The sequence below is a fragment of the Anomaloglossus baeobatrachus genome, chromosome 2 (assembly GCF_048569485.1).
Source record: "Anomaloglossus baeobatrachus isolate aAnoBae1 chromosome 2, aAnoBae1.hap1, whole genome shotgun sequence".
In the NCBI taxonomy this organism is placed as follows: Eukaryota; Metazoa; Chordata; class Amphibia; order Anura; family Aromobatidae; genus Anomaloglossus; species Anomaloglossus baeobatrachus.
Window position 1 is genome coordinate 119,603,205 of NC_134354.1, and position 21,817 is coordinate 119,625,021.

At 44.9% G+C, this 21,817-nt stretch overlaps 1 protein-coding gene across 2 annotated transcripts in view; it reads right to left on the reverse strand.

The window, feature by feature from the left end:
- The window catches only part of RAP1GAP2 (RAP1 GTPase activating protein 2), a 1,154,914-nt gene extending 1,138,729 nt beyond the window's left edge, over positions 1–16,185 (reverse strand). For both annotated transcript variants that reach the window (XM_075335284.1, XM_075335285.1), the window contains exon 1: positions 16,024–16,185. The gene's annotated coding sequence lies outside the window, so the exon portion shown is untranslated. The remainder of the gene's footprint in view (positions 1–16,023) is intronic.
- Positions 16,186–21,817: the final 5,632 nt, after the last annotated feature.

Genomic DNA, 21,817 nt, shown 5'->3' on the forward strand with positions numbered 1-21,817 from the left:
CACCTTAAGAGTAGTCATCTCTCCTTTCCACTTCCTACCAAAGACTGACAGGCAAGGAGAGACCCGTCACTCAAGGGTAATGATGAAGCCACAAGAGATGAGTGTTTGTGACTCGTCTCACATGCTGTTTGGTATCATGCTAGCGCGTACAAAGATAACAACAAGAATGGTATAGAAAAAAGGCCCTGGCTCTCTAACGTCCTTCCCCCTGTTGCTGCCATGTGCCTAGGCCCTTGCTTGCCTTGAACTCAGTCTGGCTAGTGAGAAGGCCAGCGAAAACACTAGTCTCACCACTGCAATAATACAACACGAGGTAAGGGAGACAAATAGAGGGAAAATAGACTCCAAAGGGAAAACACTCCAAGCTCCTTCAATGCAGCTAAATACCACAGCTGTAAAAGTCACAACTCAATTTTTCCAGAGACTGGCTCCTTCGATAAGAATGAGATTCTATAACCAGAGTCAGATGGAAAGAGACATGACTTTTTATAGCGAAGGGGAGTTTTCACAAAAAATCTGCACTTGAGATTAAGGCGACAAAGAACAGCTAGATAGGAAAGAGTCCTAATAAGGCGTTGTGACCTTCTGGTCCCAGACTCGCCAGAGGTCTACCCAGAAGGGGACACACTCATGAAATTTGGTCCCCTGACAGCCTTTTAAGTGTGTTTTTTTCTGATGCGCTGCATGATTTTAGAGTCAAACATGCATGGTTGAGATCATGTAGCTAGTGTCTGATACAGGCTACCCAAACCACGGCTGTTCTCAGGTTACCGTTAAAGAGTTATTCCCATCTTCTATAATTATGGACTATCTACAAAATGTATCATAGATGGAGCTTCCACTCCTTGAACCATCAGCTATGTTGTGCCAAGAGCACTCTGCAATTTTCAGTGCTACCATAGAAATGAACTGAAAGAGCCAAGCATGTGTTTCTTCTACAAGTGGCACATGATGGGTCTCTTTCTCCTGACAGATGTGGATTTCAGGAATGGGACAAGAATGGATTATATTTTTATAATATACTAGATGGAAATAAATTTCTAAGACAGAATTAATGATCAGGTATTAATAACACAGGTCTGTAAACAAAAACCTGCATTGGATTTGTCTGCTTGAGAGATTTTTACATGCTGAATACCTGAAATATTTTAAAAAATTCATCACGTCAGGTTTTCTTGTAAAAGTTGTGTTTTGGGTATACAGCTGCTGAATTTGTAATGGAACAAAAAACTTTGTGAGCTATTGAATCCTGATTTGAAAACTTCTTATTAAAAATGATTTCTAAAATGAAGATGAGTAGTACAAAAGAAAAAGGAGGAAAATGAGGGGGAGAGAAGATGGAAATGGGAAAGAAATAGGGACAGTGATAGGGATAGTGTGGGGGAGGGGGATTTAGACTACATCATAGGGGGGTCAATCATGTTCTGTCATATAATATTCCATTTAGCTTTTGGTAGACGTTGTGCTGGGGGTAAAGTTGTGGTAGGAGTGCCGGAGACAACCAGGCTAAACAAGCCCGTTCAGTAACTCCCCCAAGACTAGTTGTGCCAGTACAATACAATTCAAATCTGTAATGGTCAAAGGTTGCTCATGCAAAATGCTGTGAAGAGCCTCAGGACAAGGCCTGGGCTCCCCATAAGGTGTGCAGGAGATACAAAGAAAATCTCTGCTTGTTCTATGAAGGCAAGGAGCCACCTTTTCGTTTTGCTATTCCAATGATGTGGTATGAAGAGCGGGAACAAAGTAATTACTGCTATTTTTGTTCAGTCGATGTTAAAGGTTTCAACAGAGAAAACAAAAAGGATCTACGTACCCTAAACTAAAATCAGCTATTTACAAGTCTTTTACAGCAGTCACGCACAAACTAGGGAAGAGTCCGGCGTGAGGCCAAACACAACATAAACGGTGAAAACATCCTGACAAAACAAGGGGGCACTTTAACAACGGTGGGCCTTTACACTAGTGAGAGGGAAGATGTATACCTCCTCCACTTACCTGCCGCTATACCTTACAATCCTAGCCAGTCCCTCTACAGGTTCCTCACCTGTCGCTGAGCTTGAAGCCCTGAGATGACCCTACAATAGTCCCTGGCTAGGGAATGGGCAAGTGAAGGACTCTCGCCTCGCTGCTGCATTGAAACAACACACCGGGAAAGGAAGACAGACAGGAGGGAAAACACTACAACTAACTGCTGCAGTCAGAATCAAGTCTTCAGCCACCACAGCAACTACGGAAGAGGATAACAGAAGCTCCTTCTTCCTCCAAGGCCAGAAGCCAAATGAATCAACAATAACCAGCACCCTCTGCTGGTAGCAGAGGGAATATAAAGGGACTGGGAGTGGTCCCAAACCAGAAACATCGGGATGTAATTGGCCTGCTTGCTGTCAAGGAATATTGCCATAAACCCTACAACTGCCAGAGGAAAGGAAAACACGATTAAATAGCAGAGTCAGACCCAAAACATGTCACTAAACTCTTATAGCAGAGAGAAAACCGTGACAAGAACTACCAGTACCACATTCAGCCCCTTATTTGGAAGACATCAATAATCTAAGGAATTAAAGTTGCGATATAACATACTAGGATACATTCATTCATTTACTAGGTATTCATTTATTTTGGGAACACTAAGATGCAAGCCTCGCATCTTTATTCTCCATCTCTTTAGTGCTTTCTTGGCCGTACACTCTACATTTAAAGTACAAGATCAAAGCACTTAAAATGAAAACCCTGAATCGACCCCTACATCTGCAGATTAGAAAGTATGCTAGTACAATAAAGATGTCAATTGTGAGAAGTGGACCAGTGACCTGAAAACAAGTAGGAGATGTTTTTTTGGAGATATTTCAGAGGAGCTTTCCTAAGACACTTGTCCACATGTCATAACTATTGAAGCAAGAATTCTGGAACAGCTAAGAGCTTCTGAAAAGATTCACATAAGGACTGTCCTCTCATCTCTAGAAGACTCATCCTTCCCGAAGAGACAAAACGAGCAATATTTAGCTAATACCACACTGCGTTTGTGAGCAAAGGTTCTCACTTAAATTATGCTAATATTTGATCCTTTTCAAGGGGCTGATTAATGCTCCTTTGCATTAATTTATAGTCCTCCTGTAGTTCAGTTTAAGCATATTATCAATTCCTGGAACCTTGACGGAGTACAGAAAATGTGTAGCCTAAGCGATAAATGCTTTCAGGAATCAATTAAACTAATGCGATTGATAGGGTGATAAAGAGATTACTGTTTATTGGAATCCTGAAAGCTGAATGGGTACGTGTAAAGATAAAATGTAAGACAGGGTTTATATATAAGGGTGAAAGGTGGGAATGACTTTTACGCTTTTTTGATCAAAATAGTAAAAACTAAATACCCAATGTTATTTATACAGTATGTACTATTACTATTTACCTACTTACTCCAGGGTATTTGCTCATTGTTTTTAGCCTCAGTTTTGTATTTTAAAGTTGTCTAGCCTCCAAACAAAAGTGTCCTTAACATAATAAAACAAGACATTCTCGCCTGCTCTAATCCTTGTGGACTCAGCACAGGCAGCAATGGTGTTCTGCACTGGAAAAGGAATTGATAACATCCCATTCTTCCATTAGGCACATATGATGGTGTGACGCCCTGGCAAAACCAGGTAGTCACAGTTAGGCCTCTGCATTACACCGTTCCCTCACTAGGAAACACACAGCCAACCAGAAACCCTAGTCACCCCCCCTTAGGGAAGGATGACACACCAGTGGGCGTGACCAGGCGGTTGGGACACGCCCACCCAGGGGTCCAGACAAAGCGGGAAAGCAGCAGATGAGTTCAGATTAGTCTGAAGTTCAGTTTGGAGAGGAGTGTGGGCTGGAGCTAAGTGTAGCTACAGCAAGGAAGTTCAAGTTGAACGGTACCAGGGTAGGAGCCCTGGTGCCACTGGCTAGGAGGCAGACGGTGGTCTCCATCAGCAGGAGATGGGAAGACGGCTCGGCAGAACCGAGGTGGACCGGGATAGGGTTGTAGCCTGCCGGTACCGACACAGGGAACCGACCCGGAAACCGTAGCACAAAGGGGGGTACACGGACCCTGAAGCCAGGACCGGAAACTAAGCGAAACTGGTTAATTAACCGATTGAGGCCAGGACTAGAGGTCCTGTCCCACCCAAAGTCCCTCATAGAAGACAACAGCCCACCAATTAGGGATAAGAGGTCACCGCCAGGGCCCATAGATCCCACGGGCCAGCGTCTGCGGGCACGGCTCCTTAGGCCACATCCAACCGGGAGCGGACTCCTGAGTTTCACACTAGGACAGTCCACCTTACACAAAGCAGTGCAGGAAAAGGATAGAGACCACCAGCCGGGTGGGGGATCCGAACGCAACCGGCCGCAGCACCGGCCACCATTCCCTTGGTTTACCAGAGACTTGTGTGTTTTACTAACAGTGAGTACACCAGCACCCCCTGCGGTCGCCATCCCCTGCACTGAGCCACCAGGTCCCGGGGCCACCATCCCTGCCCACGGAGGGGTTAAGAACTTGCTGCACAACATCTCCCCCGGGTGCCCCATAACAGCAGCGGTGGTGTCCCACCTCACCACACACCATGTGTGTGGCGTCACAAACTTACTACGGCCTAGCCCATACATCTACGTCCCCCCATTTATTCGGTGTGTCCGCGAGACATACTTGTAATATTGTACCCAGTAGTAGTGTGCTCATCCTTGTGGCATTGTGCCCATCCTTGTAGTATTGTGACCTGTAGTATTGTGCCCATCCTTGTAGTATTTTGCCCTGTAGTATTGTGCCCATCCTTGTGACATGTAGTATTATGCCCTTCCTTGTAGTATTTTGCCCAGTAGTAGTGTGCTCATCCTTGTGGTATTATGTCCATCCTTGTAGTATTGTGCCCTGTAGTATTGTGCCCATCCTTGTGACATGTAGTATTGTGCCCATGAGTCGCCCACCACAGCGCTGCAGTGGTCGCCTGCAGGATACTGCGGGGACTTCTCTGTAGGGACCCTTGTGGCCACAGGTATGTCAGGTTAACTTCAATAGGAATCGTAACGCCACTCTTGGTTTTGCAGTCTGGGTGATAGGGGACCGCCACTGCAGTTTAATGAGCGTCTGGGGCTGATGGTATTTGCAGTTAGATGGTGTTGCCTCCCGAGAGAGAGGCAGGCCCAGGGGCTCACTTGTATGTGCGTAGTACCACAGGTCGCAGAAGAACTCACACACAGTCCAGAGATGTCTTTCAGGGTTTTTTCTCACTTTTTGCTGGTAGAGTGAAGTAACCCGGGCGATGCTATGATGAACCAGGTTGAACCAGGTATCCTTCAGGCTGATTTAGGGATTACTGCTGACTCGCCTTCCTAGCACCTTTGTTTCGGACCACCCTTGACTTAAAGTACCATGGGATACAGCCAGGAAGTCGCTGCTGCCTCTCTCCCCTTTCTGACCCATTTGCTGACAGTGTGGACCAAGGATAAGATGGCTCCAGGCTCGATTCTCCTTATGGGCCCCCTCGTTGCGGTTGATGCTCGGGTTCTGTGTTGGTTGGCGTGGAACCTCTAGTCCCACCGCCTGCAGGATTTAGCAGACCACTGAATGGATGTCTGGCTCTAAGGACCTGCACCCCATGTGTGCATTCATTACCAGGAGTCCTCATACTCAACTCCTTACTGCTCTCTTTCTTCGGGCGTCTTTCAGTCTGACTTGGTGGTAATGTTCTCCCCCACCAGCAGCCACTGCACGTGCAGGGTCTGACAGTGTTCCGCTCTTCAGCCCTACACTTCAGACACGGCTGCTCCACTCCTTCTCCTCTGACTGCCACTGCACAACTCCTCTCCCAGCTTCACTACAGCACCACACTAACTGAGATGTGAAGGCTCCGCCCCCTCCTGGGTCTGTCCAGGGGTCCCCTCTAATGTGTGTGTGACCTGGTTAAAGTGTGCCTTTGCGTACACACCCTACTCAGCCTTTGGGATTACCTGTTTTGCCCTCACCCAGCATGGGTGCAGTATTCAGTTGTGCCTGACCAGGTCAGGGGTTCCACATTCCCCCTTAGTTATCATCAGCATGTCCTCGGGCTGCAAAGACCATAACATTTTTAATGCAAACTTTTCAGATAAAACATTTAAAACATTTAAAATATACCAGGTACCATTTTTCACCGGACGTGACAATTGCAGCTGTATGCCGGGGACTGTCCAGAGGAGCTGTCTGTATTTTACCAATGGCTACTGCCGGCCAATCAGATGCAAGGAGGTGATGTCATACAACGACGTCACTTCGTTGTATCTGATTAGCGGGCAGCAGCCATTGGCATAGTGCAGACAGCTCCTCTGCGCGGCACCGCAAATGATTCAATTGTAGTACAGTCCTGCCAGTGCCGACTCCTGGCATAGAGCTGCGATCGTCATGGGGTCTCCTGGCCGCAACAAGCGGCCTCGGGGGCCGCATGCGACCCGCGTGTTTGAGACCTCTGCTTTAGAGTGTGGGAGGAAAATAGAGAACCTGGAGGAAACCCATGCAAACACAGGGAGAGCATAATTTGTGGAAAAAAGTTAGTGTTGTTCCTTGCTCAGGCCATGACCGGTATTGGATGCTTTTTGGATTCCAGTGGGATGTGTTGCTATTTCAGGATGTGTATTGGGCATAACACAGTGAGCATATTTTTTACAGATTGTCCCTGTAACTGGGCATTTCCATGTGAGATATTTATGGTATATTCACAGAATGCACTGTAGATGTCTAGAGAAGAGGAGATGAAATGGAGAGAGACATGGCTGTGACTAAAATGCTCCTCTATATCCATAACTTATTTGGCTTCTCAACTAGAGATGAGCGAACTTGAGGTTCAATGTTTGTACAAAACACAGACTTTACAAAAAAAAAAGTTCGGGTGCTTTATGTATGCAAACGATTCGCACGAGCATCACTGTGCTCAGGTACGCTCGGTGCTCAGCCCACTGCGGGCTGCTTGCAGTATTTAAACGGCTCACACTGTGGGTAACAACAGCATGATCGGATGTAGTGTGCACCATACAAAAAAAAAATGGAAGAACCCTACGCACCCGCCCCAGGAAGTGTTGTGTTTATGGCTGGCTGCATATGGGCGGAGACCCAAATTGCCCAATTAGTGACTTCCATTGGGGTTCAAGTCAAGTCCAGGTCCCAAACCAAACTTTATCTAAAGTCCAGCTGAGCCCACCAAACCAATCTTCCATGGTTCCGCCCATCTCTACTCTCAACCAGAAGAGATTGTGCCCCTCCTGCTTTATAATATCTAACCAATATCTGGCTGTGTGTATACAGAACCAGCTCTTGCCGTCTCTACAATAATCCTCCTCTGATATACAACCCAATTTCTAAAAATTATGGGTCTTCTCTTGGGTCACTTAAGGTGAACTAATGTAATAACGTAGCATGTCAACTTCGTAGCTGCTCCTCTGCTATTAACCATGATAGAAATATGTTCTTTTCACGTAGTAATTTTTTTAAGGATGACTTCTAAATATTCTTAGCAGCCATTAAGTGATTGGAGGTTTTTTTTTTATTATTACATTGTAAAAGTAATGTATCTAGAGCCCCCAAAAATTTTTTATTAATAGTGCGAGGACTCTTGCATATAGACACTGTGCAGCAGGCCATGAATACATACATGAATTTCTGGGTAACTGTATCCAAGATATATAATTTCAAACGTGCCAAATGCCTGAGTTTTTACTGCATATTATTCACGTCCTCGAATCCAGGAAATTGATGCATGATCTGAAATATTTAGCATCTGCTCATATTATTCCGCCCTATGTTTTGTCTTACCTAAGGCAATCTGATGAAGGATTAAAAGTATGGAGGTAACAAAGAAAAACAAATTGGTATTCACAAGTGGATTGTCACAGAAAACAATGTTAATAGGAAAATGTAGGAATAAATATAGAAAATTATGGATAACTTCAGAGAGGGACCTGGCTCTTTGATCTTCTGGACTCCCCCAATATGGACCCCATAGAAAACATTCCAGGACTGGTACAATGGAGCATTACATGAGCCTAATCTTATGGGTGGCACGGTTTAAAGAGGAGCTGTCACTTGCCATAAATGTCATGTGTTTTTATCCTGAATCTGGTGTTATTTTTCTTTTTTTTTTCCCTTCACTTTTCTATTCCTGATTCCTGAGATATGGTGCTCATCTTCTTTGTATGTAAATCTTGTCTTCTTAGGGTACCGTCACACTTTAGCGACGCTCCAGCGATCCCACCAGTGATCTGACCTGGTCAGGATCGCTGGTGCATCGCTACATGGTCGCTGGTGAGCTGTCAATCAGGCAGATCTCACCAGTGACCAGCCCCCAGCCAGCAGCGACACGTGGAAGCGATGCTGCGCTTCGTAACTAAGGTAAATATCGGGTAACCAAGCACTTGGTTACCCGATATTTACCTTGGTTACCAGCACACACCGCTTAGTGCTGGCTCCCTGCACTCCTAGCCAGAGTACACATCGGGTTAATAAGCAAACCGCTTTGCTTATTTACCCGATGTGTACTCCGGCTACGTGTGCAGGGAGCCGGCACTGGCAGGCTGAGAGCGTCGGACGCTAGTAACCAAGGTAAATATCGGGTAACCAAGCAAAGGGCTTTGCTTGGTTACCTGATATTTACCTTGGTTACAGCTTACCGCAGGCTGACAGACACCGGCTCCCTGCTCATTCAGATCGTTGCTCTCTCGCTGTCAAACACAGCGATTTGTGCTTCACAGCGGGAGAGCAACGTCCAAAAAAATGAACCAGCACTCTGTGTAATGAACAGCGATTTCACAGCAGGGGCCAGATCGCTGCTCAGTGTCACACACAACGAGATCGTTAATGAGGTCACTATTCCGTCACAAAAACCATGACTCAGCAGCGATCTCGCTAGTGATCTTGCTATGTGAGAAGTACCCCTTAGTCCAAGTTGTGGGATTCTAACAAAGAGTCCCATAGGAAGAGATGAGGACTAGCCCCCCTTAGTTAACAAGCCTAGATTTACATATAGGGAAGGGGGATGGCCATATCTGAAACAGGAAGGTGCAGGAATAAAATAAAAATGATAGCTTAAGGAGAAGAGCTACATTTATATAGACAAGATACATGCTATATTTATGGTAAGTGATAGATTTTCTCTACAAAACTCCCTTTCTGCCCTTTTCTCTGGGATCATAAAAATGTTAAAGGGAAACAAGAACTATGAACTAATGTGATGCTAGTCACTACTTTCGGATAGTATAGACGGAAGGGTTGTCAGACAAGCTGGGGTCAGGAAGCAGGAGGACACGACAGGACACAGGGAGTAAGCAGAATCAAATTCAAGTCACAGGTCGAGGGTCATAATTCCAGGAGCATATGTATTAGATACAGGGAGCAGACAGAGATGTGGTCAGGTAATGGTCCGAGGTCAAAAGCCAGGAGGTAACGACAAGAACAGGACCAGGCACAGAGGAGTCAAACAATGGTCCGGGGTCAAAAAACCTAGATCAGAACAAGTGCACAAACACAAGCCAAGAGCACAACTGCAAAACCAGAAAGTATAACTGCCCAGGTCCTGTTAGAGCATCCTCAGTAATGAAATAGAGAAATTACCAGGAAGGTGGAACACCTGAATAAAAGCACCTCCCAGAACCTGCATGGAATCCTGTGCTGTCAAACAACCTGCCAGCTAGTGCTCCAAGAAACACAGCAGAGCATCTCAAATGCAAGATGTTCTGCACAAAGGAAACATGTCACTGCCGGCTCTGTAGTTCAGGAAGGCGCAGCAGAGCATTACCTGTGTGCAAGATGCTCTGCACAGAAGAATCGTGACAACTACTACTCCCAAGTGGCCAAATGACATAAAAATGGGGGAGCCCACTTTTCTCTTAGAACAAGACTATTGAATATAGAAAATAAGAATAATGGTGTTATCAGTAGCAACTTGTGGATTTTATCCAAACCTCAGATTATTTGGTATATATTAGCCATAAACTAAATGTAACTCACATGTGCAGTTTCACTTTTCTAAGTGATAAAAGGTAATGAAAGATAATCAACTAAAACTTCCAGATACCGGTATAATATCATTTTGTGTATTGAGAGAGCCTTTCAATCAAACCCAGCCAGGCAGAAAAAGGAGCCGCCCAACACCAAGACTCTTCCCCCTGCAAGGTTCTTCAAGGTTCATCGGTTTAGAGTTAAAAAGCTCATGGCCTCGGTTCATACAGTCTGTGGGATGAATCTGCTGACTGGTTCCCTTTAAGATGATGTCAGAAACTTATGTACAGACTCAAGAACACAAAGAGCAATATCTGGAAAGAAGTGTATTATCGTGTCACCATCAAAGACACCTGTCCTTCCACTTCTCTTTTTATATAAATATCTCTACAATATCAAGATCCATTCAAAGTAACATCGTATAAGTCATTAATGAGAATTTCTGAAAACGGGACACATAAATTTTGGTAAAGAGTATTCCTTATAAATTGCTTTTGCGATGGTATTGAATATGGTCATAAATCACTTAAAAAGCATTTTCATTTTTCCTGACCTGTAGTATGTCTCGTTGGAAAATCAATGGAAAGGCTGAACCGAATGATGATGGGATCTGCTGATAAATCACTAAATGTGATCTATCCCTAGCACATACCTGATATCGTAACACTGAGGATACCAAGTGACGCTGCCCCGCGAAAACACAAATTGGCCAGTGGTATAGTACAGCGGAGGAATAATAGTAGTAAACACTCTTATCACAAAGTCACAATGATGAATGACACAAGCCCTTACAACCAACATAAATTACCCAAGTGTGATCTATAGCTGTGAACTGAATTAATAAGAGTGCTGACCTTTCCCTCTCCATACTCCCTGCAATTCTCCAGTATGTCAAAATGAGAGTCTTATTGATTTTTTGGGGGTTGTCCAGATTTATTACTATGATGCATCTAAATCACATCTATAGTTTTCATGCTGATTACTTAAATACAGTAATATGCTAGGAGTCTTAACCCGAGACAGGTCAGCTGCCTTTTACAACTGCTCCCCTCCACTGGCAGACACAGACCGAAAAGGGCCCCTGTACAAAAACAATATATGGGCCCTTTTCATCCCAAGAGCTCATCAAAATGCACAATTTCACCTGTTTTGGAGATAGAAATGGACCACCTTACCATTTGGACTCCTGAGTGACACCACAGTCTGCTCCAATGATATGTCCACCCCTGTTGCCATCCTTATAAAGAGCAGCAAAACTACATCTGACTATTTGTTCCCTGTATGATGGTGCTGTAAAATCCTCACAAAGTGCTGTTGTCATGGTCTATATTGTGTACAGCTAAGATCATATCATCTAAATACTGTAGAACTATATCTTATATATATGCACTGTTTAATATTCCGTACATTGGAGGTAGAAATGGACCATCTTACCTCTCGGGCCCCTGAGTTCCCACACAGGCGGCACCAATGATATGTCCGCCCCTGCTCTCCTCCTTATAAGGAGCAGTAAAAATACATCTAACTATTTGTCCCCTGTATGATGGTGCTGTAAAATCCTCACAAAGTATTATTATTATTATTTATTTATAAAGCACCTTTGATTCCATGGTGCTGTACATGAGAAGGGGGTTACCTACAGAATACATATACGAGTTTCAATAGACAGACTAGTACAGTGGGAAGAGGTACCGTCGTCATTGGCTATAGTGTGTACAGCTAAGATCATATCATCTATATTATTATTATTATTATTATTATTTATTATTATAGCGCCATTTATTCCATGGCGCTTTACAAGTGAAAGGGTATACGTACAACAATCATTAACAGTACATAACAGACTGGTACAGGAGGAGAGAGGACCCTGCCCGCGAGGGCTTACAGTCTACAGGGAATGGGTGATGGTACAATAGGTGAGGACAGAGCTGGTTGCGCAGTGGTCTACTGGACTGAGGGCTGTTGTAGGTTGTAGGCTTGTTGGAAGAGGTGGGTCTTGAGGTTCCTCTTGAAGCTTTCCACGGTAGGGGAGAGTCTGATGTGCTGAGGTAGAGCGTTCCAGAGTATGGGGGATGCACGGGAGAAATCTTGTACGCGATTGTGGGAAGAGGAGATAAGGGAGGAGCAGAGAAGGAGATCTTGTGAGGATCTGAGGTTGCGTGCAGGTTGGTACCGGGAGACTAGGTCACAGATGTAGGGAGGAGACAGGTTGTGCATGGCTTTGTATGTCATGGTTAGTGTTTTGAACTGGAGTCGTTGGGTGATGGGAAGCAAGTGAAGGGATTGGCAGAGTGGCGAGGCTGGGGAGTAGCGAGGGGAGAGGTGGATTAAGCGGGCCGCAGAGTTTAGGATAGATTGGAGGGGTGCAAGAGTGTTGGAAGGGAGGCCAGAGAGCAGGAGGTTGCAGTAGTCGAGGCGGGAGATGATGAGGGCATGCACTAATGTTTTTGCTGATTCTTGGTTAAGGAAAGCACGGATCCGGGAGATGTTTTTGAGTTGTAATCGGCATGAGGTGAAGAGGGCTTGGATGTGTGGCTTGAAGGATAGAGCAGAGTCGAGGGTCACTCCAAGGCAACGAGCTTGTGAGACTGGGGAGAGTAAGCAACCATCGAGTTTGATGAAAAGGCTTGTTGGAGGAGATGAGTGAGGAGGAGGAAAGACAATGAATTCTGTTTTGTCCATGTTGAGTTTTAGGAATCGCACAGAGAAGAAGGATGAAATAGCAGACAGACATTGTGGGATTCTGGTTAGTAGAGAGGTAATGTCAGGTCCAGAGAGGTAGATCTGTGTGTCATCGGCATAGAGATGATACTGGAAGCCGTAGGACTCGATGAGCTGTCCCAGGCCGAAGGTGTAGATGGAGAACAGCAGGGGTCCAAGAACTGAGCCTTGGGGAACACCGACAGATAGGGGGCGAGATGAGGAAGTTGTGTGAGAATGGGAGACGCTGAAAGTTCGGTCGGTTAGGTATGAGGATATCCAAGATAGGGCCAAGTCTGTGATGCCCAGAGATGAGAGAATCTGTAGTAGGAGGGAATGGTCTACTGTGTCGAATGCAGAGGACAGGTCCAGGAGGAGGAGGACAGAGTAGTGTCGCTTGGCTTTGGCGGTTAGTAGGTCGTTAGTGACTTTAGTTAGGGCAGTTTCAGTGGAATGATGCGGTCGGAAGCCAGATTGTAGCTGGTCAAAGAGGGAGCAGGAGGAGAGGTATGAGGACAGTTCAAGATGGACATGCTGTTCCAGTAGTTTTGAGGCATAGGGGAGAAGGGATATGGGGCGATAGTTTGACACAGAGGATGGGTCAAGGGAGGGCTTTTTGAGGATGGGTGTAATAGAGGCATGTTTAAAGCATGAAGGGAATACACCACTTGTTAGTGATAGGTTGAAGAGATGGGTTAGGGCTGGGGTGAGGACTGCGGTGATGTTGGGGATGAGATGTGATGGGAGCGGGTCCAGTGCACAGGTGGTTAGATGTGATCTTGAGAGTAGAGTGGAGAGATTGTTTTCTGTCATGGTGGAGAAGCTGGATTTGGAGGAAGAAGGCTGAGTAGCTATGATGAGGGGCTGTGGTGATTGTGGGCCAAAGCTTGCTCTGATGTTGTCAACCTTCTGCTTGAAGAAAGAGGCAAAGTCTTCAGCTGAGAGGAGAGGAGAGGGAGGTGGTGCTGGAGGACGGAGGAGAGAATTAAAAGTGTTGAATAGCTGTTTAGGGTTGTGAGAGAGAGAGGATATGAGGGATGAGAAGTAGGTTTGTTTTGCAGCAGTGAGTGTGGACTTGAAAGTGGTGAGGGACTCTTTATATGCAATGAAGTGCTCAGTGGAATGAGACCTCTTCCATCTGCGCTCAGCAATTCTGGAAGCCCTATATACTGTAGTATTATATTTTATATATATGCACTGTTTAATATTCTGTAAATTGGAGGTTGAAATGGACCACCTTACCTCTCGGGCCCTTGAGTAGCTGCTCAGTCCGCACCATTGATATGTCTGCCCCTGTTCCCTTCCTTATAAAGAGCAGTAAAACTACATCTGACTATTCGTCTCCTCTATGATGGTGCTGTAAAATCATCATGAGGTGCTGTTGTCATGGTTTATATTGTGTACAGCTAAGATTGTATCTTCTATATACTGTAGTATTATATCTTATATATACAGTATGTGCTATTTAATAATCTGTACATTGGAGGTAGAAATGGACCACCTTACCTCTCGGGCCTCTGAGCAGCTGCACAGGTTGCCCCAATGATATGTCAACTCCTGATCCCCTCCTTATAAAGATCAATAAAACTACATCTGACTATTCGTCTCCTGTATGATGGTGCAGTAAAATCCTCACGAGGTGCTGTAATCATCATCTATATTGTGTACAGCTAAGATCCTATCATCTATATACTGTAGTAATGTATCTTATATATATGCGCTGTTTAATATTCTGTACGTGGAGTCTCGTCTAGCTGATGAAACTTAACACTTCCCCACAGGATGTAATAGAAGAATAAATCCACGGCACATGGAGGTTACGGACATTACACTGGGTCGCCATCTAGTACAGAGTCACTGCTCGTCGTATGACATCTGAATGACACCTATGATTGGTGTCACACATAGATGTTCTCTAGGTGTTGAACACATTCCATTTTATAAAAATAATGGAAGGTACTGTTATCTGTAACATTTTAGAACATGTATGAGGTTAAGGTCCGGGAGAGCCCTCAACCAATATATGATTGGTTTTCAGTCTTTTCAGATTGAGGTCAGTGAAGAGTAATACTATCATAATTCATTATTAATACTAATGCAAAGTGACAAGTGATAGTAAGTACTAAGGTACATAATATGATCAACACAGTTCACGATACCAGTACCAACATGCCTATATAGTAGCAGGAACCATCAAGGTCACGAGGAACTTGCCGGAAGGAATACTAAATGAGGCAGAGGTGATAGATGCTTGTAAATGGTGGGGTACCCGAAAGTACTTGATATATTTAACCCTCTTTGATTCCGGACAAAATTGGAAGATAATATTATAGGGATATATTACATAATATGAGTCAATAATAATATCACAATAATACATTTTAGATATTGACGTAACGACAGGCATAAACAGTTTTACTGCTGCCTACTTCAGCCCATAGCACAGACATAATATGCATGAAGCCATTAGTAGCCAAAAACGATTTGTAATATGAACATAATAATAAAAGCTAATGTATGCGGGAATCACACGACAGCGTGGAAGCCATATATTCTGCAGATGAAGAATCCGACGCACTTTCTTTTTAATAGTTGCATATTTTATGGGATGATGCTCTGATCGGAGAGCCTCAGGAAGAGTTGTCAACTCAACATTTCCTAATTATAATAGCAAATGAAATGTTCTTCCTTTTTACATGAGCTTGGTCGCCTTGCGCTCTCCACCAGCCTAATGGACCTGTGTTTCCTTGTGCCATCACACACCGCTCTCCCATATGGGAGAACTTTCCATCGCCTTCAGCATGCCTTAAAGACACCTTTCTACCTAAGCAACAGGTACGTGGTCATAATCGAGACCTTTCCAAAATAATCTTTGGCTCGCCTAAATCATTTCCATCTATTGAAGGGTGGTTCATTCCTGATACTATTACATAAAGGGAATTCCAACTTTATCATACAGCCCAGGCATAAATCTAATGACATAGTGCCAGCCATCATGAATTCTTAAGTGCCCTGCTATTTACTCACCCTTAGGCAAAGTAAAAAATAGAGCTGTTTACATCACATAGGGGTTTTCCTATCCACAGGTTCAGATTACAAGCAAAACATGAATCCCCCTCATCATCTAACTTCTATGGCCAAATGCAAAGAATAATCAGGCACAGATTCAGCAGCAATAGGCAATGAGCAGCAGGGAAATGGATTAGTTTGTAGGGAAACAGTTAAACCACAAGTGCAACATAAATGACAGTATGCATAGAAATACATAGTCTGGGGGAGAAGGTCCCCTTGCTTGCCCCTCTATTGAGAAGCCCCCTAAGCAGATGTAGGAGCCTTACCTGGGTGCCAGGAATCCTTAGCTACAAATAAGAGCCTTGATTTTGTAGGACACGTCAGGGGCTTTATTCTGCCAGTCTTCCAGAAGAGCAGAGCAGAGATGAGGCTGGTACTCTGCTGCTATTAGGAGACGATGTGCTTGTCTTTGCTAACCTGCTGTTTGAATGCTTCACGGGTCTCCTTTGGCATGCTGACATACATCCAATCAGCCACCAGGGGGCCATACAGGCCAGTGCACACGGCTGCAACCCTGCTGTGTAATATGTGTATGTACAGTCAGTGCTAATGCATCTGCTATTTATAAAGGACTCTATGATAGATAGATAGATAGATAGATAGATAGATAGATAGATAGATAGGGCAAAAAAAAATCCAGCAGCACTCTGTAAGTACTAAGATGTATGCAAATGTTGAATATATAAGATTTTAACATTTCTGCTATATATAGAATATAAGGCTGCTTTCACACTTCTGTTGTTTTGCATCAGTCACAATCCGTTTAGTGACTGATGTGACGCATGCGTTGGAGATTGTGGTACAACTGACGAGACGAATGCATTAAAAAAACTGATCCATTGTACCTGGAATGCAGCTGTGGCCACAGGTAACCTGAGTGACATCATTGCTGATAGCGCGACTCACTTCAGTTGCTCCGTGGAGCTCACAGCAAGCGGCAGTGTTCTACGGCCGCTTTTGTCTGCTTGCTTCTAATGTAGCAGAGCTGAAAGCATCGTGGGACCTCGTGTGGATAATGCCAGACCTGGAAGGGTATTTGGGGATTAATAAAGTGGTAAAAGAGGGTGCTTTTAGGTCTTTTATTTCAAATAAAGGATTTTTTTGGTGTTTGTGTTTATTTAATTTCCCTACAGTTTAGTGATGGGGGTGTCTCATAGATGCCTGCCATCACTCAGCTAGGACTTAGTGTCAGCTGTGGGCTGCCATTAACTCCTTATTACCCCCAATTGCCTGCCACCGCACCAGGGCAATTGGGATGATCCGGGTAAAGTCCTGGGACTGTCGCATCTAATGCATGCGGCAATTCCGGGCGGCTGATGGCTGATATTTTTAGGCAGGGGGCACCCCATAACATGGGGATCCCCATCCCGAGAATACCTGCCTTCAGCCGAGTGGCTTTACCTTGGCTGGTATCAAAATTGGGGGGACCATACGCCATTTTTTTTAAAATTATTTATTTATTGTAATGCACTATATAGACCCGCCCACCGGTGGCTGTGATTAGTTGCAGTGAGACAGCTGTCACTCAGCATGGGGGTGCGTCTGACTGCAACCAATCATAGTCGCCGGTGGGTGGAGGAAGCAGTGAATACGAAATGGAATAATGAGCGGCCGGCATTTTCAAAACCTGGAGAAGCCGCCGGAGCAGTGTGACAGCTGTGCAGCGCCGCGCCTGTGATCGTTGAGTATGACAGAGGGGGTGAGAGGGAGAGACCGATCGACCGACTGACAGAGAGAGAGAGACTGACATCGACAGAGAAAAAGAGAGACTGACCGACCGACAGACAGACAGAGAGAGAGAGAGAGACCGACAGAGAGAGAGACAGAGATATTTTCTAACCAGAAATGTACACATTTGAGCAAGCTCTGTTGCTAAAAGACGGAACCGTCGCAGGAATCCGTCTTTTGACGGATTGGACGGATTCAGGCGCCCATAGGCTTCCATTATAACCAATGACGGATGCCGACGGAATCCTGCGCACTGCGTTTTTTCAACGCTACAAAAAACTGTTACATTCTGCATTGCTCCCGCCCAGCGGTCAGTCATGCCATGACTGATCAGTCACATAGCGGATGCAACGCAGGGCCATCAGTCGCAATCCGTCATTAATACAAGTCTATGGGGAAAAAACGGAACCCTGCAAAATATTTTGCAGGACACCGTAATTCCTCAACACAATGGATTGTGACTAATGCAAAACAACAGAAGCGTAGCCTAAATGTAGCCTAAAATGAAGGTGCTTAACACACAAATTGGCCAATTCATGAGAGACCACCAGCCATGAGAAGGTGATCTTTCTCTAGTAGGACCCTTATGTCATGCAAGGTACAGAGAAATACCAAGCGAGCAAGGGAAGGGAAAGGAAACCCTGTGTCTAGAGGAAGGGAAGATGGTGACCCCTGACCAAACCCACTGCTGGTTCCTGGGGTCTCTCACCACACTAAATAGGTTCCTCACCTATACGCCGAGCTGGATACCTGACCCTAGGTTTGAGGTTACTTGTATATAAAAATAATTAGAATTTTTAATTCTTGGTTTGGACTTTTTTAATGTGTATACAAGAGGCAGCGGTACCGCACTACATGCAGCAAAGGACAAGATGGATGTCTCTGACCTAGAGTTACAGGCACCAATGGGATATGCTCCCACTCATACCATTTTCTGTAGCATGCCAGGGTGATGAGGAAGGCGAAGCCCTCGTCCATGACTACTACCCTGGGCACGATCACACGTACACACATCAGGTTTGCAGATCAGCCATTAAGTTGCTACAGATGCATGCAAAACAGATCACACACTGAAGACTACATCACTCCTCCTTGACAATTCTTCAGACAGTGGTTACAGAAGATGTGGGATGGCAGGGACAGAAGAAGCGTGCAGCAGCATCGAAAGAAGCTAAAATCACTTCGCCCTGCCTCTTTTACCATCATCACAATTGATTCTGAACATCATAAGGGGACAGCGATGAAAGAAGATGTGGTAAGGGACCATAGCCCTACCCCCTGATGACATCCAGTTTCGGTGGTAGGGGGTAAGATAAAAGATATGGGGAAGTGGTGGCAGAGGAATGCTCCTGTGACATCCCCTCAAACGAAATGTCACATGAGGTAAAAGAATAACAGAAAAATATTAACCAAAAGTTTATAAAATAGCCCAAAGAGTATTTATAGGGCAAAATATTTTGTTTCATTAACATATATAGCTCAAGTAACTAAAAGAATAAAGCAGAAGGCTACTAAAGTGCAGGGATGTGCATATTCAACAATCAGGACAAAGGCTTTCATAGTAAAAGGAGGAAGGTAGAGAATCAATACCTTATACATTCTGTCAAAAATAACAAGAGAATTAAGGATGTCATATAACCCTTGCGAAGAAAGGGCGAAACACTTGTTCTGTCCCCACTTAAAGTTGATTGAAGGCGCGTAGTTGTGGGACGGTGTGAGAATCTTACCTTTGTTTTTTCTATAGGTGAGGCAGACATGACCAGAGCGCTCAAGAATTAAACATGCACATGCTGAGATGAAACAATGGTGATTTATTTTCTCCAAAGGTTAAGGACATGCAGGAGTACAGTGGTCCAAGTACCTGGCATTGTGGTTATCTTGTGATGCTTATTTCTGGAGCCACTAAGGTCAGAAGACTTTGCTTCCAGCAGCTCAAATAAGGGGTGTTATTCTCAAAATCTCTGGCTGGTAACTGAACATAGATGCCAGGATGTGATGTAAGAGGAGCAGCAGACACTCCCATGGGCTGGACGAAAAGAAACAGATTAGCCGAAAGGTCTGACCAGTATATGGTAGCAGAAGACATGCATGAAAACATTAAATAACAGTTTTAAATAAAACAAGGAGGAACAGCACACTCCCCGTCTGAAATTCACATTGGGGATTTCACTATTGAGTTCATAATATAACCTGAAAAGAAAGGCATGTTAAATGCAAAAACAAACTCAATTGAGTCCAAAACAAGAAGGATGGCTCAAAGTTCAGGTCCGGTAGCGTTCATCCTGTAGGGACGCTCTCTATGGGCAAAAGCAGAACAAGTTTGTGGATTGGCCTTGCAAAGGTCTTCGTCTCACCTTTCCTGATGATCTTTAGCTCCACCTTCTGAACATTGCCGTGCTGGCTAGGCAGTATCCAACTAATCAGTCCCATAGGCCAGTCAGTCCTTTCTGTGGTCTGGTCTTTCATGAGGACTAGGTCTCCTTCTTTGAGGTTCGGCTTGGGATGTCGCCACTTCTTTCTTCCTTGAAGAATGGTGAGGTATTCCATCCTCCATCAGTTCCAGAAGTAGTCAGCCAAGTTTTGAACCTGTTTCCAGTGTTTTTGATAAGCGTTAGCGTGGGTGAACTCTCCGCTGGGCATTACCGCGTTGTCAGTTTTTTGGGTAATAAGAATGATATGGTCGGGCTTCGGGGCTAGCTTCGTCTTGCCAAATACAAATCCAACGTAGTTTTGTCCGTTGGGGTCTGCCACTTTCAGGTATGCAACCGCTGCTATGGCTTCTGTGGAGGCGTCTGACAAGATGTGGAGTTCCTTCTTTAGACTAGAGGTGATGGAGGTTTTGATGTAGCATCTTGGAATGTGGATGTTGTTCAACCCACACAGCGACTGTTTCCAAGCTTCCCATTTTTGCTGTTTGTCAGGAGGGAGTGGGGTATCCCAGTCTTTGACGGTTTCAGAGAATTGTCTCAGCAGGGATTTGCATTGTATAGTGATAGGTGCCACAAATCTCAGCTGGTTGAATAAGCTGTTCACTATAGAAAGGACGCCACTTTTTGTGAATGGCTTGTTTGAGCAACTTACTTGAAATCTGAAGGAGTCAGCTGCAAGATCCCATCTGATGCCCAGGCTCCTCTGCACGGGTGGACTGTCTAACCCCACGTCAATGTCCTTGAACCCAGGCGCGTGATCAACCGGCTCAAAGGCTCTCATTACGGTCAGGCTGTTTGAAGCAATTTTGTGTAACCTGAGTTTTGCCTGGGACAGCATGCCTTGGGTCCTTTTGAGGAGATCAATGTCTGCTTCCTTGGTGGGTAGTGATTTGAGCCCATCATCTACATAAAAGTCTTTCTCAACAAAGTCTCTGGCGTCTGTTCCATACTCAGATTATCCCTCTAATGCGGTTCTCCGGGGGCCATAGGTTGCAACTGGGGGTGAAGGGCTGTTTCCAAATACGTAGGCCCTCATACGATATTCCACCATCTCTTTATTGGTGTCATTGTCCTTGTACCACAGAAATCTGAGGAAGTTCCGGTGGTCCTCTCTGACTAGGAAACAGTGGAACATCTGTTAGATATCTGCAGTGATGGCGACAAGCTCTTTTCTGAACCTCAGCAATACTCCTACCAAGTTGTTTGTTAGGTTGGGACCTGTAAGGAGAACATCGTTAAGGGATACGCCTTCATGTTTGGCGCTGGAGTCAAAGACAACACTGATTTGATTCGGTGGGTGGTATACACCGAATGAAGGCAGATACCAGCACTCTTTGTTCTTCTTCAAGGATGGAGCAGGTTCTGCATGGTTGTTGCAGAATATTTTGTCCATAAAGGCAACAATATGTTCTCTCATTTCAGGTTTGCTGTTCATAGAACGCTGAAGTGAGTTAAATCTGGTCTGAGCTTGATCTCGGTTGTTTTGGAGTCTTACCCTGGTAGATCGGAAAGGTAATGGAGAGACCCAGTGGTTGGTTTTGTCTTTAGAAAACTCACAGTCCATTATTTTGTTGAATTCTCTGTCCTCTACTGACAAGGCTACTTTATTGTCGTCCTTGGTTGTGAGAAAGACTGATCTTCCCAAGTTGTCGATATGCAGAGAAGAAGCGATGTCAGGTAGCTGTATTGTGTCTGGAGACTTCTCTTTCACTCCATAGTGATGAGGACATGGCTTTAGGCAGGTTGTGCGCCCATCTCCATGCACGTAAGTCTTGAAGGAATCAATTTCTGATCGATCAACGCACACATTTCCTATGACTACCCATCCCAAGTCCAGTCTCTGGGCATGTGGTGCATAGTCAGGCCCATTACACTGTTGTCGCACCTTGTGTACCCTTAGATT